The sequence below is a fragment of the Miscanthus floridulus genome, chromosome 19 (genome assembly GCF_019320115.1).
Source record: "Miscanthus floridulus cultivar M001 chromosome 19, ASM1932011v1, whole genome shotgun sequence".
NCBI lineage: Eukaryota > Viridiplantae > Streptophyta > Magnoliopsida > Poales > Poaceae > Miscanthus > Miscanthus floridulus.
Genome location: NC_089598.1, coordinates 37,716,800 through 37,742,300, shown reverse-complemented (window position 1 = coordinate 37,742,300; position 25,501 = coordinate 37,716,800). Strand labels below are relative to the sequence as shown.

General features: G+C 50.9%; 2 pseudogenes; one reads left to right on the top strand and one right to left on the bottom strand.

Moving 5' to 3' along the window:
• The first annotated feature begins 8,214 nt into the window (after positions 1–8,214).
• On the top strand, positions 8,215–21,074 carry LOC136525889 (uncharacterized; annotated as a pseudogene).
• A 1,464-nt stretch (positions 21,075–22,538) lies between these two features.
• LOC136525888 (xyloglucan O-acetyltransferase 2-like) lies at positions 22,539–24,996 on the bottom strand (annotated as a pseudogene).
• Between the last annotated feature and the right edge of the window lie 505 nt (positions 24,997–25,501).

The following is a 25,501-nucleotide window of genomic DNA, read 5'->3' as shown; positions in this document are numbered from 1 at the left end:
TCAACAGGTTGTTGGACGGGTAGGGCATGCCCCTCTTCCTGCCCCTCGACCACCACGGCCGCGCTGGGCACTTGGGTTGTTGCATCGACATAGAGTAAGAGGGCATCGCCCTTGGTCGGCGGTACCAGGATGGGAGGATTGGTGAGTAATGCCTTGAGCTTGGTGAGGGCTTCCTCGGCCTCGGGGGTCCAAGAAAAGCGTTCGGATTTTCTCAAGAGGCGGTACAGAGGCAAGCCTTTTTCGCCAAGGCGTGAGATGAAGCGGCTCAGGGCTGCAAGGCATCCCATGACCCTCTGTACTCCCTTGAGGTCCCGGATCGGTCCCATGTTGGTCACGGCCAAGACCTTTTCCGAGTTGGCCTCAATGCCACGTTCCAAGACTATGAACCCCAAGAGCATGCCTCAGGGGACCCCGAAGACACACTTCTCGGGGTTGAGCTTGATGCCCTTCTCTCTGAGGCATTTGAAGGCTATCTCCAGATCATTGACGAGATCACTGGCATTTCTGGACTTGACCACGATGTCGTCCATGTAGGCCTCGACGGTCCTCCCGATGTGCTCGCCAAAGACCTAGGTCATGCACCGTGGGTATGTGGCCCCTATGTTTATGAGACCGAACAGCATAGTCACATAGCAGTACATGCCGAATGGTGTGATGAAAGAAGTTGTGAGCAGGTCAGACTCTTTCATCTTGATTTGATGGTAACCGGAATACGCATCAAGGAAGGATAGAGCTTCACATCCCGCAGTGGAGTCGATGATTTGGTCGATTCTAGGTAATGGGAAAGGGACTTTTGGACATGCTTTATTTAGACCGGTGTAGTCTACACACATTCTCCACTTCCCATTTTTCTTCTTCACTAATATAGGATTAGCTAACCACTTTGGATGGGACACTTCCTTGATGAATCCAGCTGCCAAAAGTTTCTGCACCTCTTCGCCGATGGCCCTACGCTTTTCTTCGTCGAATTGGTGCAGGCGCTGCTTCACCGACCTGGAGTCGACCCGGATGTCCAAGGCGTGCTCGGCGACCTCCCTCGGTATGCCCGGCATGTCCGAGGGACTCCACACGAATACATCGACATTCGCGCGAAGAAAGTCGACGAGCACGGCTTCCTATTTGATGTCGAGGGTGGGGCTGATCCTCAGCGCCTAGTCGTCGAGGCAGATGGGGTCGACCGGGACGAGCTTGACGGCCTCCGTGGGCTCGAAAGTCCCATCGCGACGCTTGGAATCGGGCGCCTCGCTGCCAAGTCGGTCGAGGTTGACGATGAGGGTCTCGGCCTCCATGAGAGCCTCGGCATACTCGATGCATTCGACGTCGCAGTCGTATGCATGCTCGTACGTGGACTCGACAGTGATGACGCCATAGGGGCCCGGCATCTTGAGCTTGAGGTAGGTGTAGTTGGGGACCGCCATGAACTTGGCGTAGCACGGTCACCCCAGGATGGTGTGGTACGTCCCCTTGAACCCAACCACCTCGAAGGTGAGGACCTCCTTGCGGTAGTTGGAGGGAGTACCGAAGCAGATGGGCAGGTCGATGCACCCGAGGGGTCGCGTGCATTTTCTCGGCACAATGCCGTGGAAAGGCGCGGCATCGTCTTGGAGCTATGACTGGTCGAGCTCATGGAGCTCTAGGGTGTTGGCGTAGAGGATGTTGAGGCCGCTACCTCCGTCCATCAACACCTTAGTGAGCCGGGTGTTGCCGATGATGGGGTCGACGACAAGTGGGTATTGTCCAGGGTTCGGGACATAATCGGGGTGGTCATCCTGATCAAAGGTGATCGCCTCCCAAGACCAGTTGAGGTACCGGGGAGCGGCCACCTTCACCGAGAAGACCTCCCAACATTCCCTCTTTCGCTGGTGTGCCGTGAGGCACGCCGAACGCCCGCCAAAGATCATGAAGGCATTGTGCACTTCGGGGAATCCGTCGTCCTTGTCGTTGTCCCTATCGCCGGCGTCCCTCATCTTGGCATCATCGTCGGGCAGCCCGAGCCTGGTGTAGTAACACCGGAGCATGGTGCACTCTTTGAGGGTGTGCTTTACCGGGCCCTGGTGGTAAGGGCAAGGTTTCTTAAGCATATCATCGAAGAGCCCGGGGCCTCTGGGGCCTCGGGGATTCTTGCGCTCTGCGACCGCGACTAGGCCGACCTCGAGGACCTCTTGCTTCCCTTGGCAACCCCTCTTCTTCTTCTAGGGGAGGTGGGGAGCCATGGCCTCAGGGGCCTCGTCCCTCCGCTTCCCCTTGGCGTCATTGTCGGGGAAGATGGCTCCGATAGCCTCTTCGCCCGAGGCGAAGTTGGTGGCGAAGTTGAGGAGCGCGACCACCGAGGTCGGCATGTTCTGGCCTAACTCTTGGACCAGGTCTCGGCAGGTGGTGCCAGAGAGGAAAGCCTAGACGATTTCCGAGTCATCGACGCTTGGCAACTCGGTGCATTTCTTGAAGAAGCGTCGGATGAAGTCCCGGAGAGACTCGTCTGGTCCCTGGTGACAACTCTTAAGGTCCTAGGAGTTTCCAGGGCGCACGTATGTGCCCTAAAAATTCCCGACGAAGACCCTTACCAAGTCACGCTAGTTGTGGATCTGGAAGGAAGGGAGGTGTTCGAGCCAGGCTCGTGCCGAGTCTGACAGGAACAACGAGAGGTTGCGGATGATGAGCAGGTCATCGTCCACACCGCCTAGCTAACAAGCTAGGCGGTAATCGGCTAGCCAAAGTTCAGGATTGGTCTCGCCGCTGTACTTCGTGAGGTTGGCCGGTTACCAAAACTGGGCCGGGAAATGAGCAGCGCGGATAGCTCTACTAAAGACTCGAGGGCCGAGTGGCTTAGGAGAAGGACTGCGGTCCTCCCCACTGTCGTAGTGGCCACCTCGGTGCAGATTGTAGCCTCGGGCGGGCCCCTCGTTGTCGTGACGCCATCGCCTACTGACCACATCATGGTCGCCTTGCGCCTCGCATTGGTCGCCGAGGCGGTCATGCACCGAGGGGACCCTATTGGCTGTCGGGGCCCGAGCTGGCTCGGGACGAACCGAGGCCTCCCTATCCTACTGAGGCGGTGCCATGGGAAGTTCCGAGGTGCCCCCGCGCTGTCAAGAGGTGAAACTTTCGGCCTACTGTACCGCGACAGTCTCAAGGAGGTCTCGGAGTTCACCATGAGCCCATCGTCCCTCTGTGGTAGAGGGCTCGAGCATCGTCCGGAGCAGCATTACCACCGCCGCGACGTTCTGGCTAGCGTGATGGAAGATAGGGGGTTGATTGTCCCCTTCGTCGTTGTTGATGCGGTGGTGGACGTCGTGAGCCCTCCACCGGGCTGCTCTGTCATCACCGCGACCCCGCTGCTCTTGCTCAAGAGTGTCTCAGAGCTGCTGCAGCAGGAGTCGGTCTTATTCGACCTTGGCCTGAAGCTCACGAAACTGCTCCAAGTTCGGGCGTCGAAGTTGCTCTGGGGCAAGGTTCTCGTTCCACGCTGCTCGAGGCTCGATGCGTGGACATGCGGTGCCGCCCGCCCCCTTGGGGGCGGGGAGCGAGAACCTGCCCCTTCGTCCTCATCGCCCGCGCTCGGCATCCCGAGCTCGACGTGGAAGCACTCACGAGTGGGGTCGTAAGTGCCTTCATCATCAGAGTCGGAGTAACCGAAGCAGTAGTCGCTCGCGGCCAGGAAGCGACGCATGGCTTCAGGGTCACGGAGCCCAGAGAAGTCCGCTCTGGCCCATGCCTCGTCCTCCTCCAAGGAGTCAGCATGGGTGTGGGTCGAGGTCGTGGCATCGAGGTCGAGGGCGAAGCGTTGGTGGCGTCCTGAGGGTTCCACATGAGCGGAAGCATAGGCGAAAGCATAGGTGGCGACGACATTCCTTAACCCAAAGGGGTACGGGGATGGTGCCATTGCCGGGCTTTGCTCCGCCAGAGTCGACTCCTCAGGAGGTGGCAGGACAGAGCTTGATGATGGGGCGTCGCTAGGCGCCACCGGCGCCTTTCCCCTGTCTAGGCTCAGGCTAGACAGGTCCCCAACCAGGGACCTAGTGCCAACAGCTGGGCATGGGATACTGGCGGAGCGCGGCGCGTCGCCCTGAGCTTGCGGGGGGTCGGGGTGGTCCCGCCCGTGCCATGCCTGGCGAGCACGATGAGAGCGGCGGCCTGGGCGCCACCTGCGCCTAGGCTGCTGGGGCGTGATGTCATCGACGGTCGGTGGGTCTCTAGGTGAGAGGAGTACCATATCGTACTCATGTCCTAGAGACATGAACTCTAGGATCCCGAACTAGATTATCGTGCCGAGACACAGTGGTCGCACGGGGTCTGCCATCCAGAACTTATCGGGGTGACAAAGATGACACGCAGTAGACACCCCTACCTGGCGCGCCAACTGTCAGAGTTTTGGACCGGCGGGCCCTCAACCAACTAGTGAAAATGTACTGCGTGCCCCTAATCCCGGATGGTGATGCAAAGAGACACAAGGTTTATACTGGTTCAGGCAAGAGGTGCCCTACGTCCAGTCTGAGAGATCGATCTTGTATTCCTTGCACCAAAGTGCTTGTAGTAGGGGGTTACAAGCAGGGCGAGAGAGGGAGCTAGCCCCAGGCCTCTGCGTGGAACGGTGTGGGTTGCTTGAGATGCTGATCTCTTACAGTGAGGAAGCGAATGTGTGTGTGCGTGTTCGTCTATCTCCTATATCCTCTTTCCTGTCTGGGCGTCTATGCCTAAGTTCGTAAACTCATGAGCCCGTCCCTAGAAATGGCCCCAGTCACTCCCTTTTATAGTTGAAGGGGGGACAAGGGTGATACATGGGGTTACTACGTAGCGTCGTGTGAACAGAGGTGGCATGTCCGAGCCCTGTAGCCTGTCGCTGTGGCGGCATGGTCAGCGAAGCGGTCTTGTCCTTGATGTACTGAAGCAACGCGCCGGTCACATCCGATCCTATGCGACGTGGGAGCTCTAGTGATAGCTTGACGCAGAGAATGGCGGACGACGTGCCGGTCGCTGTGTGTTGACAGTGTAAAGAGCCGAGGCTCGGTTGGTGCCGAGGCCGAGCCATCGTGGGGGGCTCGGCAAGTGCGAATCCCAAGGTTGCCGAGACCTTAAAGTGGATTGCCGAGGCTCGAAAGGAGCAGTTGGTCTTGTACACTGATTCCGAGGCTACAGGTACCCGGACTTGACTCCCCACGCCGCGATGTCCTCGGAGCAGGGGTTAGGTAGCATAGTGTAGTACGGGCGTCAGTCGTGGGCACAGTGCCGAGCACAGCGACCGGTAACCCCTGCCCTGTCTTGTCCCAGACGGCATGGTGTTGATGTGACTCCCATCTTGTTGGTCTCTCCGCTTTGTCGAGCCGTCGTCTAGCTGACATCGCGGGAGTGGTTGGTCGCGTTAGTTGGATGTGACGTTCTGTCAGGCAGATCGGCCAAGGCGGAGGCGACGGGGTTGTTGCCGAGCCGGCCTCAAGCGAGGCGGAGAATCGGCAACTCATCCGAGGCCTTTCGTGCCAGGCCTCGAGCGAGACATAGAATCGGTTCCCCGTCTGAGGCCTTATGCGCGAGGCCTCGAGCGAGACGGAGAATTGGTTCCTTGTCCGAGGCCCATCGTGCGAGGCCTCGAGCGAGGCGGAGGATCCGTAGCCTCGGACAAGGTGGGGGTTAGCTAGTAGTTGTCTCTTGGCTTTGATTTTGACAGGGTCTAAGCGATTTTTTTGGCTTTTGCTTAGGGGGCCCTTTTTATGGTACCCGACCATAATAAACTTAAATATACAAATTTATCCATACGAAATTGAACTAGATTTACCTCGTGTTCACCTAAACAGTCGTTTAAATAGCTGTTTAGCCCGTTTAATGTTGTTTATCTCCGTTCCGTTTAGGCCGTTTATACCGTTTTTTCCTATTTTTTGACCGTTTAAACGGTCAACCGTTTAATTTCTGTTTACCCTCTAAACAAAACAATTTACCACCGTTTACCGTTTACCGGACGTTTAATCGACTGTTTGGGTTTTGTTTTTCCCTTCCAAGCCATGATCTAGTATTCTAGTGTTCCGTCCGGTCGATAGGGATTATGTCTTTCCCATGTTGCATTGACTGATCAAATAGGTTGCTGCATGCAACACGGGGAGAAATAGGTAATCACATCGTCAAAACTTTCTACAACACAATAACCATCTACTGCAACATTAAAAAATCATCTGTTACAACACTCCTAAAATCTCATCCAACATGACGGAACAATAAACATAACATTATAAATTAGGTACCACAACATCGTAGGCCATGCGGGGTTGGAATATACAATAGCCATGGATGAATTCAAGGGCGAAGATTGTAGCTCCAAATGAAAGTCCTGGCTCGTCATCGTTAAGCTCACTAGAGGAAGCAGGGAGGTGGGAGAAGGTCATCACAGCCTGTGTTCATCTCCACCATGGACGAGTCCTCACCTGTGGTGGTAGCAGCCACAGTCTTCGGCCTTTTCCAAGAGCGCTGATGGGAGCACGATCCCTGCGAGAGACTAGAGCTAGCCGATGGTGGTTGTGCGCGACCACCGTAAAAAGCTACTTTGCCATGGGAGGTGTCACATGTGAGAGGGGGGAGAAGGAGATAGGTAAGAGCATCTCCAAGAGTCTTTTAAAAACTCACTCTCTAAATTATCATTTGTAGAGTCATTTGCATAAAAATTGATTTTTATATTTTTTTCACCCTCCAACAGTTTTTCTATATCTTGTTTGCACTCTAGAGAGTCATTCTCGGTTTTTCTATTTTTGGCTTGCAAGAAATCCAAAATTAGATATGGCTATATTTGAATAACAAAATAAAAAAGTTGTTGGAGGATACTTTCCACCAAAATCCCGATTCTTAGCAATTATGAAGGATATGACACTAGTACAGAAACCAGCTTTAGTCCCGGCTCTCAACCCCCTTTAATCCCGGTTTTAGAACCGGGACTATGCAATCGGGACTAAAGGTCTTGATTTTGTCCTGGTTCCTCCAACCGGGAGTAGAGGTGTTTATTGGGTGAAAAAAAGTTGCAGCTGTGGAGATTCGAACCTACGACTCCCACTTCAGCTCTTGCACACGTTACCATCTCACCTACCACCACACATCTAACTTAGATAAGATACGCTTTCCTTTTAAATTCAGTTTGGAGACACCTTTAGTCCGGGTTTGAGACATAAACCGGGACTAAAAGTACCTTTAGTCCAGGCTCGTGTCTCAAACCGGGACTAAAAGTCACACTTTTAGTCTGGGTTCATGTCTCAAACTAGGACTAAAGATTCTCGCACTGACATGCCTCTGACACACCTCGGTAGCCGTTGGGCAGGGACCTTTAGTCCTGGTTGGAGCTACCAACCGGGACTAAAGGTTTCTCTAGTCCTGGGCGCGAAAAATACTGGGACTAAAGCCAAATTTCGAAGTGGATCAAAAGTCGTTTCTCTACTAGTGTGGAGTCTCTTATAGTTGCTCTAATGGTTGTTGTGGTGTATAGGTCAGTCTCAGTGGTCGTTTCATATTCATGTTTTCAAGACTCCTAGGTATTGAAAAGAGAGTAAACAAGTTTTATCTATATGAAACTCATTTTATCCCATAAAATTTTTATTATAGCTTTCTTTATTTGTATAATAATGTCATGCCAATTTATTCAATGACCATAAAACTCTAATAAAACTTCCATTAAGACCGGTCTGATGAGACCAGCTAATATGCGGTGGAAAGGAGTATATGAGAACTAGTGCTACCGATGGATGTTGGTGTGCCCTAGTGGAAACGGAGCGTCTGATGGGTTAAGTTCATCCGAACATCCGAGTGCTAAACTGCTAAACAGCTCCGAAACATAAAATAGCTAACGGAAAAGGGTTCATAACTCGCAGACAGAACATGGGCCGAGTTTGACCGACATATTATGAAACAGAAAAAAATGATTTGGGCTTTAGCTGTTTCAGCCCATCTTTTAGCAGCGGATTAGATTGGCCCAGCATATATCCGCCGCCGCCGCTACTGCGTTGCCTTCAAGAACGGCCAACGGGGGCGAGGGGATCACGGCAGCGAGGGGATGGAGAAAACGCGAGGCGATCCGACTAAAACTCCGGGCGGCAAGATGTTCGACCGGGGCACAGTCGGTTGAATCTCGTAACCGACTCGGCCATCCCGATCGAACTTGTGACTTCTTTGAGTCCTTTAAATTGAAGCTCCGCCACCACCGTGTCTCTTCCACAAAGAAAAGATCTGACAAAGAGAAGTAGAGCCAGAGCCATACATCATGGCGTGCGTGATCTCGGCGGAGGACGTGCCCTACGAGGAGGACGTCCTGCGGGAACCTTTCAAGATAGCGTCATGGCTGTGCTATCTTTCGGCGCGCGCTGAGGCGCCGCCGGCGAAGCGCGAGACCATCTACGAAGGGGCGCTGAGGGCGCTCCCGGGATCGTACAAGCTGTGGCACGCTTACCTGACGGAGCTCGCGGACGCCGCGCGGCCCGTCGCCGTCACCGGCCGCGCCGCCCACGACGCTGCCCTCAACGGCGCCTTCGAGCGCGCCCTGGCGGCGGGCATGTCCCGGATGCCGCGCATCTGGCACATGTACGCCTCCGCGCTCCTGGACCAGCGCCTGCTCACCCGCGCCCGCCAGGCCCTCGACCGCGCGCTCCGCGCCCTGCCCGTCACGCAGCACCACCGCGTGTGGCCGCTCGTCCTCCGCCTCGCCTACTTCCCGGGCTGCCCCGCCGTGACCGCCGTCCGCCTCCTCCGCCGCTACCTACAGTTCGACCCCTCGTACGCCGAGGAGTTCATCGCCTACCTCGTCTCAGCAGGCAGGTTTCGGGAGGCGGCCGAACAGCTCGCCACGGCCATCAGTGACGACGGCTTCCGCTCGGCCAAGGGCACGACCAAGCGCCAGCTCCTGCTCGACCTATGCGATCTCCTCGCCAAGCACCCCGACGACGTCGCCGGGATGCCCGTGGAAGCCATCCTCCGCAGCGCCGTCTGCAAGTTCCCCGAGGAGTACGGCGTGCTGTGGACAACTCTAGCGGGCCACTACGCACGGAAGGGCATCGACAACAAGGCGAGAGGCGTGCTCGAGGAGTCCACCGCCGCCGCGACGACAGTCAAGTACTTCAGGCTGGTCTTCGAGTCCTACCTGCACTTCGAGCGCCGTGGTTGCCGCGGAGCCGGAGCCATGGGCGGACCAGTCGTGCCCGGGTATTCCTGGCCTAACATTTTTAAGAAAATTTTTAGTAGTTCTTGAGGTATATACATGTATAATATAGCTAAGGTCTTAAAATTACGATTCTTCGCTATTTTCTCGCTGTAATTCGCGTCTAACTGAAAGCGGCCCACAGGCAACACCTAGCCGGATGGCCCAATGGCCCATCTGGCCTTCCCACTCCCTAATCCTCAATTCCCCACTCCCCAAACCCATCAGGCTGTCGTAGGGTTAGGGCAGCCAGCAGCTTGGACCATTCGACGGACGCGGAATCGCGCCGCCGCCACAACCCCCGGTAGTTGCGGAGCCAGAGTTGCTCGCTCGGCGCGACCCAAGCCACCGGAGCTAGCGAACTCGACTGCTCCAGTTCTCTGCTCCGAAGTGCGATTGTCCGACCTCGATTTGATTTCTTCGTTCAGAGGTAATTAAAATTCAAATCCCTTTTGCCTTTGCTATGTTCTGTCAAATGTCATTGCCAATTGCAAAATTCATAGATGCGCATTTGGTTCCTTATAGGCAGTGTCATTTCCTTTAAAAAAGTGAAGAAGTCAAAGTCGATTGATCTAAAATCAATGTGGAAAAGGGCTGCAAAGGCACGCAGGGTACATTCTCCTTCCCCTTCCACATCAAGACCACATGTAATTAGCATTGAATAGCCTTACTGAGCTTTCTGCCGTGCTTGTTTCAACAAATAAGCACAACAGACATGATCTTATGTACAAACTTCTCAAATTGGTGCTAGTGCTACATGTAGCAACTGCTACTGTAGAGAGAGTGTTTTCAATAATGAATTATGTGAAGAACAAGTTGAGAAATAGGATGGGAGACCAGTACTTGAATGATTGTTTGGTCACATTTACTGAGCATGAGTTCTTTTTTTAAGTCAAAGATCATGACGTCATTAATCGCTATCAAGCAATGAAGGATCGGAAAGTTGAAATTTAATTGTAATTTTCTTTCAATTTTTTGTAATCTCAATTTGTTATGGAACACATTTAGTTTGAACTATATGTATCTTTTATTTAAGCTCTTGTGAACTTTTTATGTTGTTCATCCAAATATTTTCTTGTCATGGGCATACCCTACTCTAAAATCCTGGGTCCACCACTGGCCGGAGCTCGACAAAGGCGGACAAGAGGAGAACTCTGCGTCCGTCCTCCAGGGCTGCTGGCTGGCCGACAAAGATGACGTCGACCTGAACGTGGCAAAGCTGGAGCGGCTGCTGGAACGCCGGCCGGAGCTGCTCAACCGCGTGCAGCTGAGGCAGAACCCGCACGAAGTCCAGGCATGGCACGAGAGGGTGAAGATATTCCACACGGACCCCGCGCGGCAGGCCGTGGCGTACGCGGAGGCACTCAGCACCATTGATCCGATGAAAGCACCGGGAAAGCCGCGCACGCTCTGGCTCGTGTTCGCCAAGATTATACTTGGCCATGCAGCACGAGGCATGACGGCACGACACGAAGCATGAAAAAAAAGCCCGACACGAACCCAGCACGGCCCGATAAAACTCGGGCCCAGGCAGGCCCGGCCCGCTGCTCAGGCCGTGCTTGGGCTGACCCCCAAGCCCGTGGCCAGCACGACCCGGCACAAGAAAGAGAGGGAGGCCCGACAGCGGCCCGAGACAGCCAACCCATCATCAGCCCACGCCCTGACGCCCCACGGGGCCACGGCCCACGCTCGGCCGGTCGGCCCCTCCCCCCTCCCTTCATATATAAGGGGCACGCCGATGGGCAACGGCCGCCCCCTCTCCTCACAACCCTAATCGGCTAATCCATTCAACATTTCGACTCCACCCGCTGACCCGCCGCGCAGTGCCCACACCGCTCTCGTCTTCGCCTTGCCTTCGCCGCGCCGCCGTCTCCTCGGCGTACGACCTCATCGACTCCGGTGACCTTGATCTGCCTTCCGCCGCTGGCCAGCCTTTTCCTTCTCCTCCCTGATCTCCTTCCTCTCCCCATCTCCCTTCCCCTCTTGGTGATATGTGAGTTCGTGTTCCTGTCAGTGTCATCCTTCCTCCGCCGCTCGTCGTCCTTGCTAACGGTCTGTCGTCTTCTCTGCGGGGGTCGTCGTCTTCTTGGCACCGGGCTCCGGTTGCGCAGGTAAACCCTAACCCTAACCCTAGCATCTTCTTTCTTGATCTGGTTCTGTCATCTGATGTGTTTCTTGATCTGCAGGTCGGTAGCCGGTGCTTCCTCTTCTAGCTGCGGTGTAGAGCGAGCTCGGCGGCCACCCACACCGTCGAGGAATGGGGCCGGAGCGGTCACTGCCGCCATGGCGGATGACGATGCCGTCCTACCGGGCATGGCTCCCGAGGGCGAGGACGACGACGACCTCCGAGAGGACGCAGCTGCCTTGTTCGGTGTCGATCTTGAAGCCAGCCAGGCTCCGATCGATCTGGATGGCGGCGGTGGTGAAGGGGCGACGACGGCTGGGACTGGCTCCAACACCAACAGCTCTGCTCCATCTGTTTCTGGTAATGCAACCAGAGTTGGTAAGCGCAAATCTCTTGTCTGGGCTGACTTTGATGAGATCTATGAGGATGTGAATGGCAGTAGAATTTGCACTAAAGCTGTTTGCAAAATGTGTAAGGCTACTTTGTCTGCTAGATCTGTTTCTGGAACTGGGCACTTGAAGAGGCACCAGAAATCATGTATGGAAAAAACTAATCGACGTGCTGCTGTTCAGTCTAGGCTTGCGCTTAATCCTGATGGTTTGCGCAACTAGGACTATAAACCTGATATAGCTAGACAGGAGTTGTGTCGCTTGATTGTTATGCTTGATCTTCCCTTAGGTATTGGTGACACTGATGCATGGGAGGAGTACATTCAACGTGCTCATAACCCTATTTTTACTAGGGTCTCCCAGCAGGCCACTGCTAAAGACCTAAGTAAGTTATTCACTGAACGTCGTAATATGCTTAAGAATATGGTGCTCACTAAACGTCGTAATAGGCCCAAGATGTACGAGGGCCGTGGTCTGCTCGACAGCGCCCGGGAGGTTTTCCGGCGCGCCACGCAGGTGATCAACTTCAAGGCCGTGGACGACCTCGCCGCCGTCTGGTGCGAGTGGGCGGAGATGGAGCTGAGGCATGACAACCACGAGACGGTCACCGACCTCATCCGGCAAGCCACGTCGGAACCGTCGGTCGAGATCCGGAGACGGGTCGCCGCGGCGCCGGCCGAGCGCGGCGAGACGTCCCGGATCAAGCTGCACAGATCCCTCAAGCTGTGGTGCTTGTACGCCGACCTGATGGAGACACGGGGCGCTGGAATCTACCTGCGTCGTGTACGAGAGGATACACGACCTGGGACTGACCACGCCTCTGCTGGTGCTCAACCACGCCTCACTTCTCCAAGAGCATAGCCGGTTTGAGGACGCGTTCCTGGTGTACCAGAGGGGCGTCAGGTCCTTCAAGCACCCTCACGCCGAGCCGATACGGGCGGCGTACCTGGCCCAGTCCGTCCAGAGGTACGGAAGAGCAGGCCAGAGAGGGTGAGGGACCTGTTCGAGGACGCCGTCTGGCAGGCTCCGCCGCAGACGAAGAAGGCGATGTTCCTTCGGTACGCCAAGTTCGAGGAGGACTTCGGCCTGGCCACGCGCGCCATGAAGGTCTACGAGGATGCGGCGAGCGCTGTTCCCAGCTGCGACAAGCTCGGCATCTACGACGTGTACGTCGCCCGGGCCACCGCCATGTTCGGCGTTGTCAAGGCGAGGGAGATTTACCATCAGCCGATCTTCGGGGGCGGCCTCCCGGACGAGGACGCGAGGCCGATCTGCGTCAGGTTCGCCGACCTGGAGATGGGCCTCGGCGAAGTCCAACGCGTCAGGGCGCTGTACGTGTAGAATTTTTTTTAATTTTAACATTTATTTGATAACTAATTTTAAATATAACACTGCAAGTTTTTTTAAAAAAAAAACTAACACTTTTGGCCACGCCTATTGCCCTGGCGCGGTGAAATGCCTGTGCCGCGCCATGCATGGTGGCGCGGCAGAGGTCTGACGTGGCGACGACCGGTTTCGTTGACCGTTGACGTGGCAGCTCTTGCCGCGCCACCATACATAGCGCGGCAGTGTCGCGTCCTGATCCGTGGCGCGGCAGAGCCGAATAAATATCACGCCCAGTCCCGCTTACCTGAACAGCAAGCCCGCCTGGCCGCCGCGCCCGCCGCCCGGCCGGCGGTACCTGAACGGTTTAATCCGAACGCGTCGCGCCGATAGTGGGAGTTATTCTAAGTATTGTTGACGTAAAATCAATGGTAGATTTGTTTCTGTCTTTTGTTAAATTTTTTTCACGGCCGAATAGAAAATTTGATAAGCCAATGATTTGTTTTACGTCTTTCATAATACGGTTAACCACCAATTTAACTAATCGATTATGAAAAATTGCCACCGGCGTCGAGATACGCCGGGACTGCCTATTCCCAAACTAGTTGGTACTTAATCTCGTCGACGCAAAGAAACGAATATGAAACAGATAAATGAAGTCCGTGCACAAGTTGACAAGCTGCCACATAATATTTTCATTGTTTTGACATAAGTTTGACATAACATAACCAAATAACCCCGCAAGTTTCGGACGTCAATATTCGTTTGACCTAACAAACTAACACCCAGGAGTGTAAGGATCACTCGGACGCCTCTGTCTCTTCAGATTTATTGGCAACACATTGGGAGTATAGCCAACGTCGGTATGGTCGCGTCGACGGTGCGTACGGCTCATACCCTGCAAGTATATGATACGTACGATTACTTATAATTCTTTATGATCGTTAGTTCATGGAGCCTACGTATTTAAATAAACTATCTTTGATAATACCTGTGAGGCTCCTTGGGTACCAAGCATGGCACCACCTAGCTGAGACATGCCGATTTCGTCGTGCGGCTAATCGTCCCACTGGGCGTGCTGTCTGCGGAAGCCCAGGGGGTCGTTGTCCTCGTAGTCCTCGGTTGCGGGATCCTTCCCATATCTATGATGTGGTCATGTACGCACCACGGAAGTGGCACTTGTCATCGGCTAAGAAGAGCCGACTGGTGTCCTTAAAGAGGCTGAAGACGTGCCACGCGACCACGTCGGGAGTGACGGTTCCTCATAAGGAGTGTCCATGCAACTCAGCTTCTGAGCTAGCTTCATATAGCTCTTCTTCATCTTCTGCATAAATAGACGTTAAAGTTAGTGCATTACCCAAACGCATATACACTAAAAAAACATTTTCGGAACGGACAAGTTTATGTTACCTCCACAAAAGCCGCGAGAACACCTAGCTCCTAACCTCTAGACTCGTGAAGCCGAAACGCTGCTTCGTTGGACAGCCTTGACAATTGTGCTGCCTAGGTGCAGAAATACGGTTGGACAGTTTTAGTACACATACTTAATACCAAAAGGATAGCAAATTATACCATTCAAGTATATTACCATGTATCTTTGAAGCGGGGCTCTCTCCAGCTGTGTGTCCTCCCTAGTGGTAACGTCGTACACATCTTCGATGACATCTTCCTCCGAGTCCTCGTCAATCGCCATGTCAGTGTACGAGGGCTTGATATGTGTCCTTGTAGACCTGTGAAGCCACCGCAGGTACTCGTCGAAGGTGTGCTGGTCGTGTGGAGGACCCACATGGACCAGATGTCGTACCCTATTCTACCACAAATGGATGCGCGAGTTGTGTGTCACGCGCCAATCCTTGGTCTTGTACCTCTTCCTACGGTCATACCTGCAACAAAACGATATTAGTTGTACCACACACCTCTGGATTGTAGTATTGTTATTAATCGATAATGCACCCGTGCAATTCTTGGTTGGTAGAGTAAAGCGGTAGTGGACAGCATGTCATTCTCCCAAATTGTCTGCAGACCCGAATGGGCAAGTGAATCTCGACCACATGAAAGAAAATAAGAGGGACGTCGCAGCGATACTCGTCTGACTCGTCCCTAATGACAGGACTGAGATAGTCCTAGAGCTCCAGAGAATCCCAAGGACACCAATGCACATGAAATTTCGTAATTGAGTTAGGTTGTGATATAGTGTACATCGAAGAAGACACATGTATGATAGTAAAGAGAGCGTAACCTGGTGCTGTGTCAGGACGTCGAGACCGTCCGTGTACTCCCTGTACTTGCGCCACGCATTCCCTCTAACTAACGCTGATTCCGTCCAGATATACAGAGTTGTAGGAAGTGTATCATGCCCGTTCTATCGCTGCATTAAACACGATAATGAATTAGCCATTAATAATGAATTCATATGTAACTGCCACTAAGAATATAGTGAACCGAAGTACTTACCGGTAAACCATTATTAAGGGGCCTTCCAACGGGCCATCGTTCCCAACACCACACCTGAAGTAGGTACGAGCAACCCCCAAGGTTCGCATATCCTGAGCTGTGACGGCAGACAATGCATAGCTGTCGATACGTCCATGTCAGGACTGTGCTGCCCCAGTTGTACGCCGCTATGTTCTTCCACGGCTGTCGTAGTATGTCAAGGAACATCCAGCTAATCGTGTTGTCCGAGGCGTCTGGGAAGAGGAAAGCACCAAGAAAGTGCCAGAGCCACACACGAGCGAACCTGTCGATCAGAGCCTCCTCAGCCTATGGGTCTAAGTAATCAAAGCGCTCTGTGATCCAGGACAACGAAACCCTAGAACTTTTCCTAAAATTGACCAAAGAAAATGAGACCCCATGGTTACAGGAAAGCAATGCAATTATTAAATAGGCTTGAATTATTCACTTATTTTTCTTGGAAGCATCGTCGTCTGGTGGAAGAAAGCCAGTAAACTGAGCCACCAGCTTCCTCCAGTGATCGTTGTCAACTATCCCTGTCATTGGAAGTCCCCCCAACCGAAAGCCTAAAATAGCCTTCATGTCCTGCAACGTCAAGGTCATCTCGCCACAAGGTAGGTGGAACGTGTAGGTCTCAGACCTCCACCTGTTATAAGAATAGAACGACTATTAGTTGCCTCAAATTTGTTAGAAGAAAGTTTACGTACAAAGAATGCACTCGCACATATATACAGCTACAGTAAGTAGTGCTGGGTCAAGGGGCGAAAGACCGTGGTTGACAACACGGACAAGCTCGAGGAAGCCGGCACGCCGTATGTACGGCGCATAACGCTCGTCCCACTGGTGCGCCCTGGTGTGCGTGCGGGGCCTCAAAGAAGGCAAGGCCACCTCTACGTCATTGTCACTCAAGATGTGTGCTCGGTGCTGGTCGTCATACTCCATCTCAAGAATGGGGTACAACAGGTACTGCGTGGGAGAAGCCATCTTGTTACGAATTGATAAACAAAGCGTTAGAGTATTTAAATTAACAAAATTTAAATTAACATTAGTAAGTTCACAAACAAATCACTAACCGAACTATCATAAATCCCTAAACCCAAAATTCTAACTATCCTAGATAATAAATACATAATCAATCCCTAAAATACCTAAACCCTTTTGGGTTTAGAGTAAACTAGTATCTATACCCAAAATCCCTAACTAAATAACTAACTATAAACTAAATAATAAATACATAAACAATCCCTAAACCCAAAATCCTAACTATACTAAAACACACAACCTCAAACCTACGTAAATCACAAACAAATTCACTAACCTAACTATCCTAAATCACTAACTATCATAAATCAATACCAATCATAAAACCCTAACTATCATAAATTACTAACTATCCTAAATCACTAATTATCCTAAATCAATAATAATCAAAAAATATGAAATCAACCCTAACTATCGTAAATTACTAACTATCCTAAATCACTAATTATCCTAAATCAATAATAAGCAAAAAAATATGAAATCGAGAGCAGGTATCTTAGGAGCGGGCGGCCTTGACTAAGGCTGGGCAAAAATAACCGAGAACCGAACCGAAAGAATCGGAACCGAAACCGAAAGAACCGGAACCGAAAATTTCGGTTAGCTGTTCGGTTCTCAGTTCTCAGGAACCGAATTAACTGATCAAATTTCGGTTCCTGGGCTCGGTTAACCGAAATTCACAAACAAGCCCAATAAACCTTACAACCTAGGCCTAATACCAACTTAACCCTAAATATAAAAGGTGGATGACACCCCCTCACAGCCTCACACCCTCACATTTTTTAAAATCTCGGCATTGTGCTTTTTTTTAAATATTTTTTTCTATTTTTTCTATTCTTTTTTTTTTGCTGCTTGTGTAAATCCTCGGTTAGTTCGGTCGGAACCGGAACTGAACCGAACTAACCGAAACCGATTTTGCTCGGTTCCAAGATTTGCGAAGAACCGATCGGTTCCTATTTGTAGAGAACCGAATTTATGTCATAAACCGAAGAACCGAACCGAAACCGATCGGTTAACCGAACGCCCAGGCCTAGCCTTGACGCGTCGGCGTTCGTGGCGCGGCAGGAGTGGCCGGGCGAGGCGTGGTCTGGCGGGCGAGGCGTTGATTTCACCGCTCACCGCTCCCTCTGCCCTGCAACCATGGACCATGGCGTTGGGCCGTTGGCTGAGGGGGTAGCGTGCACGCTCGGGGGTGCATCTAATCTGGGGATAACGGCAGGGTTACTATGGTCGTCGTGTTTGTTTTGCTGGACGGCATTTAGGCCCTGTTTACAGTCTCCTCCTAAAATTCTGTCACATCGAATGTTTAGACACATATATGAAGTATTAAATATAGACCAATTATGAAACTAATTGCACAACTTACGACTAATTTGCGAGACGAATCTTTTAAGCCTAAGTAGTCCATGATTTGACAACGTGGTGTTACAGTAAACATATGCTAATGACAGATTAATTAGGCTTAAAAAAATCGTCCTGCAGATTAGTCTCCATCTATGTAATTTGTTTTGTAATTAATCTATATTTAATGCTCCTTATTAATATCTAAATATTTGATGTGACATAAATTTTATGAGCGGTTAAAGAACCAAACACCCCTTCAATAGATCACATATTGTGGCGACAAGAAAAATATCCACTTACTATGTGTAACCATGGATACAAATATATAATTTAATCACAGGTTGTAGTACCAATGAACATTTGACTAGATTAAACTTATCAACTGGGCATAAACGACAACCTACTCTACTCTTAGGAACCATACCTATAAGCAGCATACTTGTTGGAAAATAAAAACAATACTAAAATCTTAAGACAAAAGCATTGGGAAATTCCATGATGGTAACACAAGCCATTCTTTTAAATGAGGTATACATTAATATTGGTAAAATAAATAAATTCATCATAAAAGGAATATTACAGGAAGACATAATCATAGAGAAATTTAACACTGTTTTAGTATGGAAAAAAATTATGTTCGCCTAAATATATGACCGACTGTGTTAGTGAGTAGTTTGACAAAAAAAATAGACAGATGCATTTATTCCAATAATAAGCAGAAATATTATAAAGAAAGATGGTGCTGGACGAAGACATGGATCTGAACTTTATACTGTAATGCAACTTAGAGATCTAAGAATGGATCAAGAACAGAAAAAACCAGTTACAATAAACCCTTTGAGTACTTACCAGTCATTTAAAAAAGATAGTTGTCAAGAAAAAATTGCTGCTAGAGAGAGAGCGACGACAGCAGCGTCGGAGTGGAGCGGCGAAGTGGAGCAGTGGCGAGTGGCCGACTGGAGCAGCAGCGAGCGGCGGAGGGGAGCGGCGGCGGGGAGGTGCGGCAAGAGCAGCGGCGAGCGGCAGTGGAGAGATTAGGGCGACGGCATAGAGTAGAGGAGAGAGATAGAACGGAGAAGAGAGAAATTGGGGAAGAGTGATGTCGTGGGAGAGAGAGCGCTCCATGAGAAAATTTGCGGCAGGTAGGGTTCACGATTTGGAAAAAGTGAGCGGGAGTTGGTCGGGAGATAACGGGGGAAAGAAAAAACAGAGGGGAAGAGACAGAAGGGGAGACCACTTTATATATGGTATAGAAGTAGTATAGCTAATGTATACGTACGTAAATACAATGTACAGGAGGAAGAAAGAATTATAGGAAAGAAACTGTCACTGTCAGTTGCACATCTCGAAATTGAGTTGGATGGCTAGGATAGTGCCTGCTGAGCGCGTAGGCAAAAAAAAAAAAAACTGCTTTGTGGGCGTCCGTATCCGTGAAGCCTGACGCCTACACGTAGAATTTTTTTTAATGTTAACACTTTTTTACAACTAATTTTAAATATAATACTGTAAGTTTTTTTTAAACTAACACTTTTGGCCGCGCCTATTGCCCTGGCGCGGCCAAATGCCTGTGCCGCGCCATGCATGGTGGTGCGGCAGAGGTCTGACGTGGCGACGACCAGTTTCGGTGACCGTTGACGTGACAGCTCTTGCCGCGCCACCGACCTTGGTGCGGCAGTGCCGCGCTCTGATCCATAGCGCGGTAGAGCCGAATAAATACCGCGTGGCCGGCCGCCTGCCCGCACGCACCCTGCTCGCCTGCCTGCTGCCAACGCCTGCACTCGCCCACCCGCCGCCAGCCGCCGCGCAACGCCCGGCCTCACCCGCCGCGCCACAGTATTGTTTTGTCGCGTGACGAGACTTAAATTTTAAAAAATAGAAAACCCTTCGATACGATGTCGGATGAGGATAATTTTTATATATAAATTGTAGACCTCGATGAGATCTACAACTTTATAGTTTTAATTTTTTTCATTTGAGGACAGTAAGATGCTCGAAAAAATAATATAAAATTTCAGCACCATAATAATCGCCTACTAGCGCTTGCCGCATTAGAGCACTAATATATTATTTGTATGGAGTTAAATAAAAATACTTTTTATACCAAAGTTGTAGCTCTCAATTAGATCTACAACTTTGTAGTTTTGAGTTTTTTTATTTGAGGACGTTAAGATGCTTAAAAAATAATATAAAATTTCGGCGCCTCCCAAAAATATCAAAAGTTACTGTTCATATACCAAAACCGCCCAGAAGGTTGAAAGTTGAACGGTTTCAAGAGTTGGAGGGCCAAAGTTATCTGATTTTGAAGTTCGAGATTGAAATCCGAACTTTAGCGAAAGTTGGAAGGTGTAAATTAAACTTTACCCTTTTATATATGTTAGACAAGTACCCATTGCCTCTAAGATCATAACGACCTAACATAAGATCCCATGCCCTTTAAAATTCATCAATTGCCATTATGTCATTAATTATTCTATAGAATTCTTTCCTAAAAGCAGAACCTTTCTTATATTTTGGTCCCAGTTTTGCCTTTGCATCCTTGAAAACATGCCATTTGCACCAAAGATGCACTACACCTTTCCAAACTTTAGACAGGGCAGCAGCCATGCCCTGGCATTGATCTGCATCAAACATGTTATAGAATCATATTTTTTGTGAAACAATATTTTAATGAAATGTTTCTAATCTAACACAAAACTGCCGACTGACCAGTTAAAACTGTTTTTGGAAGTTGTCCACCCATCAAACTCAGGAATTCTGAAAACACCCACTCAAAGCTTGGTATTGTTTCATCCTTCGTGAAGACTCCACCAAAGATAGTGGATGGATTGGAAATTTGGAAGTGATTGTTTACACCAACAAATAAGCCAAACAGCACACGTCGTTGAAAAAAGCAAATACAAGCAAATACGGAGGAAAAAGAAAGTTGGAACAGAAGAATACGAGGAGAGAGAAGGTTGTCACAGATCTCGAGAACAGTTTTTGACGGTGAAGATAGTAGCCGCCCAGCATGTACATGCCGCAAGACATTTTCGCTGACTTCTGGAAGCGGTGGAATGAGTTTGAGGCTCTTCACGGCGACGAGAGCACGTTCAGAGAGATGCTCCGCCTGAAAAGAACGGTGAGAATGGCTGCGCACGCCATCGTTGAGGCCAAGGCCGAGATCGCTACCCTGAAAAGGCCGTGCGCGGGCCAACAAGTAGAAGATAGTGGAATGATGCAGCCAGAGAGCAAGAGAATGCGTATTGCATAGGATGTTGTCGTCTGTAGTGATGTTCACCTATTTTCATTCTCTGAAGGAACGAGCTTCATTTTCACCTGTGATGTACGGAGGAGTAAGGAGTATGTATTTTGCTTATAATTTTATAATGAAACAGTTTCTACGAAATGTGTCCATCGGCGATTTGGCAGACATCAAACCGTAGTCGAAAATTGAAGATTTTGCTCTTCAGTGACTTGGATCCTTCTCTTCTCTGCTCTATCTATCTATATCTATCTTCTATCTATCTCTATCTATTACTATTATATCTCTATCTCTATCTCTATCTCTACACCTAAAAAGACTCTAAAGTCAAATTCTGATCCCTGCTCACGAGTAGATTAAACGTCCGTGTCCTACCTGGTTACAGTACAAAGACCAGATCCACGTGTCCAATGCGAAGTCCTCGAAGGTCACGTGTAGTTGTCAGATTATTCAAGTTCAATTTGAAAAACTGTGACCCCGGTGCAAAGCATATATATTGAAAAACTTAACTGATCGTACTCTAAGTCCTCGAAGGTCACGCGTACGTATCAGATTATTCAAGTTCAATTCGAAAAATTATGGAGACTTTTCCTGTGTGCCATTATAAAAGATCGTAATCCCCTGTGTGCCCCTGAAAAAATTCAGTGGTCTTCAGCGCCACTACTTCAACTTTTTCGTGTCATCCATGCCACTTCCGTCAGTTTGGGCTCTAACGCCGTTAAACTGCAGGTGTGAAAAGACGAAAATGCCCTTAAGTTCAAATATGTTATTAATTTTTTTTGAGCATCTTAACGACTTCAAATGAAAAAACTCAAAACTAGAAAGTTGTAGATCTCGTCGAGATCTATAATTTTCATATAAATTTTTTTTCATTTAATTTCGCAAAAAAATAATATGATTTTTCTAAGATATATTAATCATATCAAATTATATTTTTTTACGGAATTAAATGAAAATAATTTTTATATGAAAATTATAGATCTCGACGAGATCTACAACTTTCTAGTTTTGAGTTTTTTCATTTGAAGTCGTTAAGATGCTCAAAAAAATTAATAACATATTTGAACTTAAGGGCATTTTCGTCTTTTCACACCTGCAGTTTAATGGCGTTAGCGTCCAAACTGACGGAAGTGGCATGAAGGACACGAAAAAGTTGAAGTAGTGGCGCTGAAGACCATTGAATTTTTTCAAGGGTTTATAGGGGATTACGATCTTTTATAGTGGGAAAAGTCTTTATGACCCGGTGCAAAGCATATATATTGAAAAACTTAACTGAGCGTAGTCTGAAAAAGAAGGCACCCGGGGCATCACTGGAAAATCAAAGCCCTGTGTAAAACTCTAAACTGGTAGCGAAACTTTAAGCGCCAAAATAAAATAAAAATGTATAACAATGATTTTTGTTGTCTCACCACCAATAAAAACAACCAGCCCATCCACCCTCGTTTCTGCATGGTATCTCCCATGATTTGCAGCCTAGGCCCATATGGCCATATCCTAACCATATCACATTTGACATATACACAAGCAAAAGAATCGTCGATGCACGTGTATTCTTTTGATCTAAATCTTGTCGAACAGAGCACATGAGCAGAGACGCCTGCTCCGGTGCTCCCTGATGTCTCGTTAGCGCGGTCACCGGAGGATGTTCTGGAGCAGGAACTCGTTGCGCAGTCGTTCTGCACCCTGCCGCCCGCGCCGCCGCCGGCGAACGGGTCCTTGTGCATGTACGGGCCCGGGTGGCCGTCCGGCCGCAGGTTGGCCAGAGTTGTCACGTCCAGCGCTGCGAACCGCAGGCCGGACCCGGCGCCGGCGGCGTCGGCCGTGGCCTGCACCGCCTCCACCACGGTCCTCCGCATCTCCGACTCCGTGCACCCCAGCTCCTTCTCCCCCTTCCTCTACGGAGTGCGCCGGCGAGAACGTGGTCAGCGCTACCACTTTCCTGCCCGCGGCGTCGCCATGCCGCCGGGTAACCTCGGCGAGCGTCCGGTGGATGGCGGTCTTGAACACGCCGAAGAAGTCGGTCTCGGTGTGGTTGAGCTCCGCGCAGTCGTGGCACCCGACGACGCTGCCGCCGTCGTGGTAGATCCCGGGGAGCAGGAACCAGTGCCCCACCGACAGCACGGCCGCGTCGAGCGCGCCCAGCTGCGATATCCACCGCTCGTCGAACGCGTCCAGGAACACGTTGTTGTGCCGCACGCCCGCGCACTCCGCCTTCTCGGCGACCTCACCAGGAACGGCGACCAGAAGACGGACACCGTCGCGTTGTGCTCCCGGAGCACGAACCGCCGAAACCTGTTCTCCTCGCCGTCCCGGTACACCAGCTCTGGCGCGGAGCGGGATGCCAGAAGGCACAGCAGCGACTCCGCCTGGTTCCGCGCCAGGGAGTCGCCGACGAAGGCCAGGTGCTTGTTGCGGAGCCAGCTTAGGAACGCCTCCGGGGAGAAGGCCGGCAGGTCGCAGCGCCGTGGCCGCCACCGCTAGTAGAGGTAGCCGGTGTCCGGCCGGCCGTGCGCCATGCAGTTCTGGCCGTCCTTGATGATGCCACAGCTCGTGCCATTGTAGAGCGGCGAGCGCGTGTCCGGCACCCACTCACCGTCGGAGTAGTCTCACGGCCCGAGCCGCTCGCATACAGGCGGTCGGTGCGGAGCGGACGCCAGGTCAGGGCGGGGCGCAGATGCAGCCTCCTATGCCGCGCTCGACAGCTGTAGCGATGAGCGGGTGGGGCAATTCGTCTGGTGCGTCCCACTCCCCTGGTGGGGAGAGAGGCCGCGTGTCGGTGTCGTGATGCGGAGCTCTTCGCCTGTTGAATGGCGGCGGTTTCCACCAGTGCTCGGAGGTTCCGGTGGATCGCCGGTTCCTAGGGGTCATTCGGCTTAGGAAGACCGCGTAGAAGCATTGTCGCAGCGGCGATGTTCTGACCAGCACGAACGAACTGTGGGGGATCGTTCCCCCCGCCCATGATGTTGTCGCAGGGTTCTGTCCAACAGGTGTACGGGGTACGGTCTTTGGTATTGCGGTTGACTTAAGTGTCATGTCTTACTTTCTCCGTCCGTTTCCTGGTCCTTACGGAGCGGGCGTCCCCGGTTGGTTGGTCCTAGTAGGCTCTGATTACGCCAGTCGGAGATGAGCTGTAAGTAGGAGTTCGACGCATTCCCGGTCGGAGAAGCGGGTCGGAGTCGGAAGTGTTGTTTTGGCCAGACCTTCTGGTCGGAGAGGCCATCCGAAGATGAGATGAGCCGGTGTCGGTAGCGAGCGTGTTCCTCCTCTGTGAGGCTTTCCGATCGAAGAGGCGGGTTAGAGTCGGAAGCGGACGTCGTTCCTCCTCGGGCAGGCCTTCCGTTCGGAGATTAGATTGTGCTTCTGGCCTGACGTTCAGGTATTTGAGCCAGCCCATGAGTTTGTGCGTCGTTTGTACGGAGCCTTGATTGAAAAGCCGGTCCGTGAGACACCCGGGTCTATGAACGCGACGCTACTGCTGTTCAATAAAGATGTTTTCCTTGAGAAATTGGCATGAAACTCGGAAGTACCATTCATACTTAACGGAAATCTGCTTAAGCACTCAACCAAGCGAGCGCCCAAATCAATCCAGGTACAAAATTTGTACAGTACTACTGTGAGAGATCAACTGGAAAACCTACTTAGGTGTACCTTGAGTTCGTTGATTCCTCAATACTTCATCTCCTTGCTGAGGAGGAGGCGGAGGAAGCAGCTGCTCACGCGCATTCACCCGAGCTGAGACACCCGCTGCATCCTCCTCTTGTACCTGCGCCACCACCACTGATTTCTCAGATGCGGGTGCGGGGTAGAAGATAAGGTACTGGAAGAAGGCGAGGGCGATGAGCGCGTAGAGGGCGTAGGTGACGAACTGCTTCTTTGAAAGTACGAGGCGATGGTTCTGGAGCTGATATTTCTGCAGGAAGTTGGTGACCATGACTGAAGGAAGGTGGGTCTGTATGTTCAGCAAGAGGAAAGCATGGAAGAAGCCGAGGCAGGGGAGGGCGGCGGGAGCCGGAGATCGAGACTAGAGGGACAGGGAGAGAGAGGCAGGGTGGCCATAAAATATTACTTTCTACTGACGGCAAGGTGCCTTGTTGGATTGAACTTCGACCACGGTCGTGTAGTTTAGCTGGGCCGTCCGTACATATACTACTCCCGTTCAAAAAAGAATATGGGTGTTTGGTTTCTTAGTCCCGCTTTTAGAATTTATGTCATATCGAATATTTAGATACTAATACGGAGCATTAAATATAGATTAATTATAAAATCAATTACATAGATGGAGGCTAATTTGCGAAACAAATTTTTTAAGCTTAACAAATGAGGATTGGAGAGACGGATGACGTTAGAGAAGGAGAGGGCAAGCAAGGAGACAAGGGAGGAGACAAGAGTATAGATGCAGGTCTTGAACGAGCATGTTGCTGCATTATGTGGCAGTG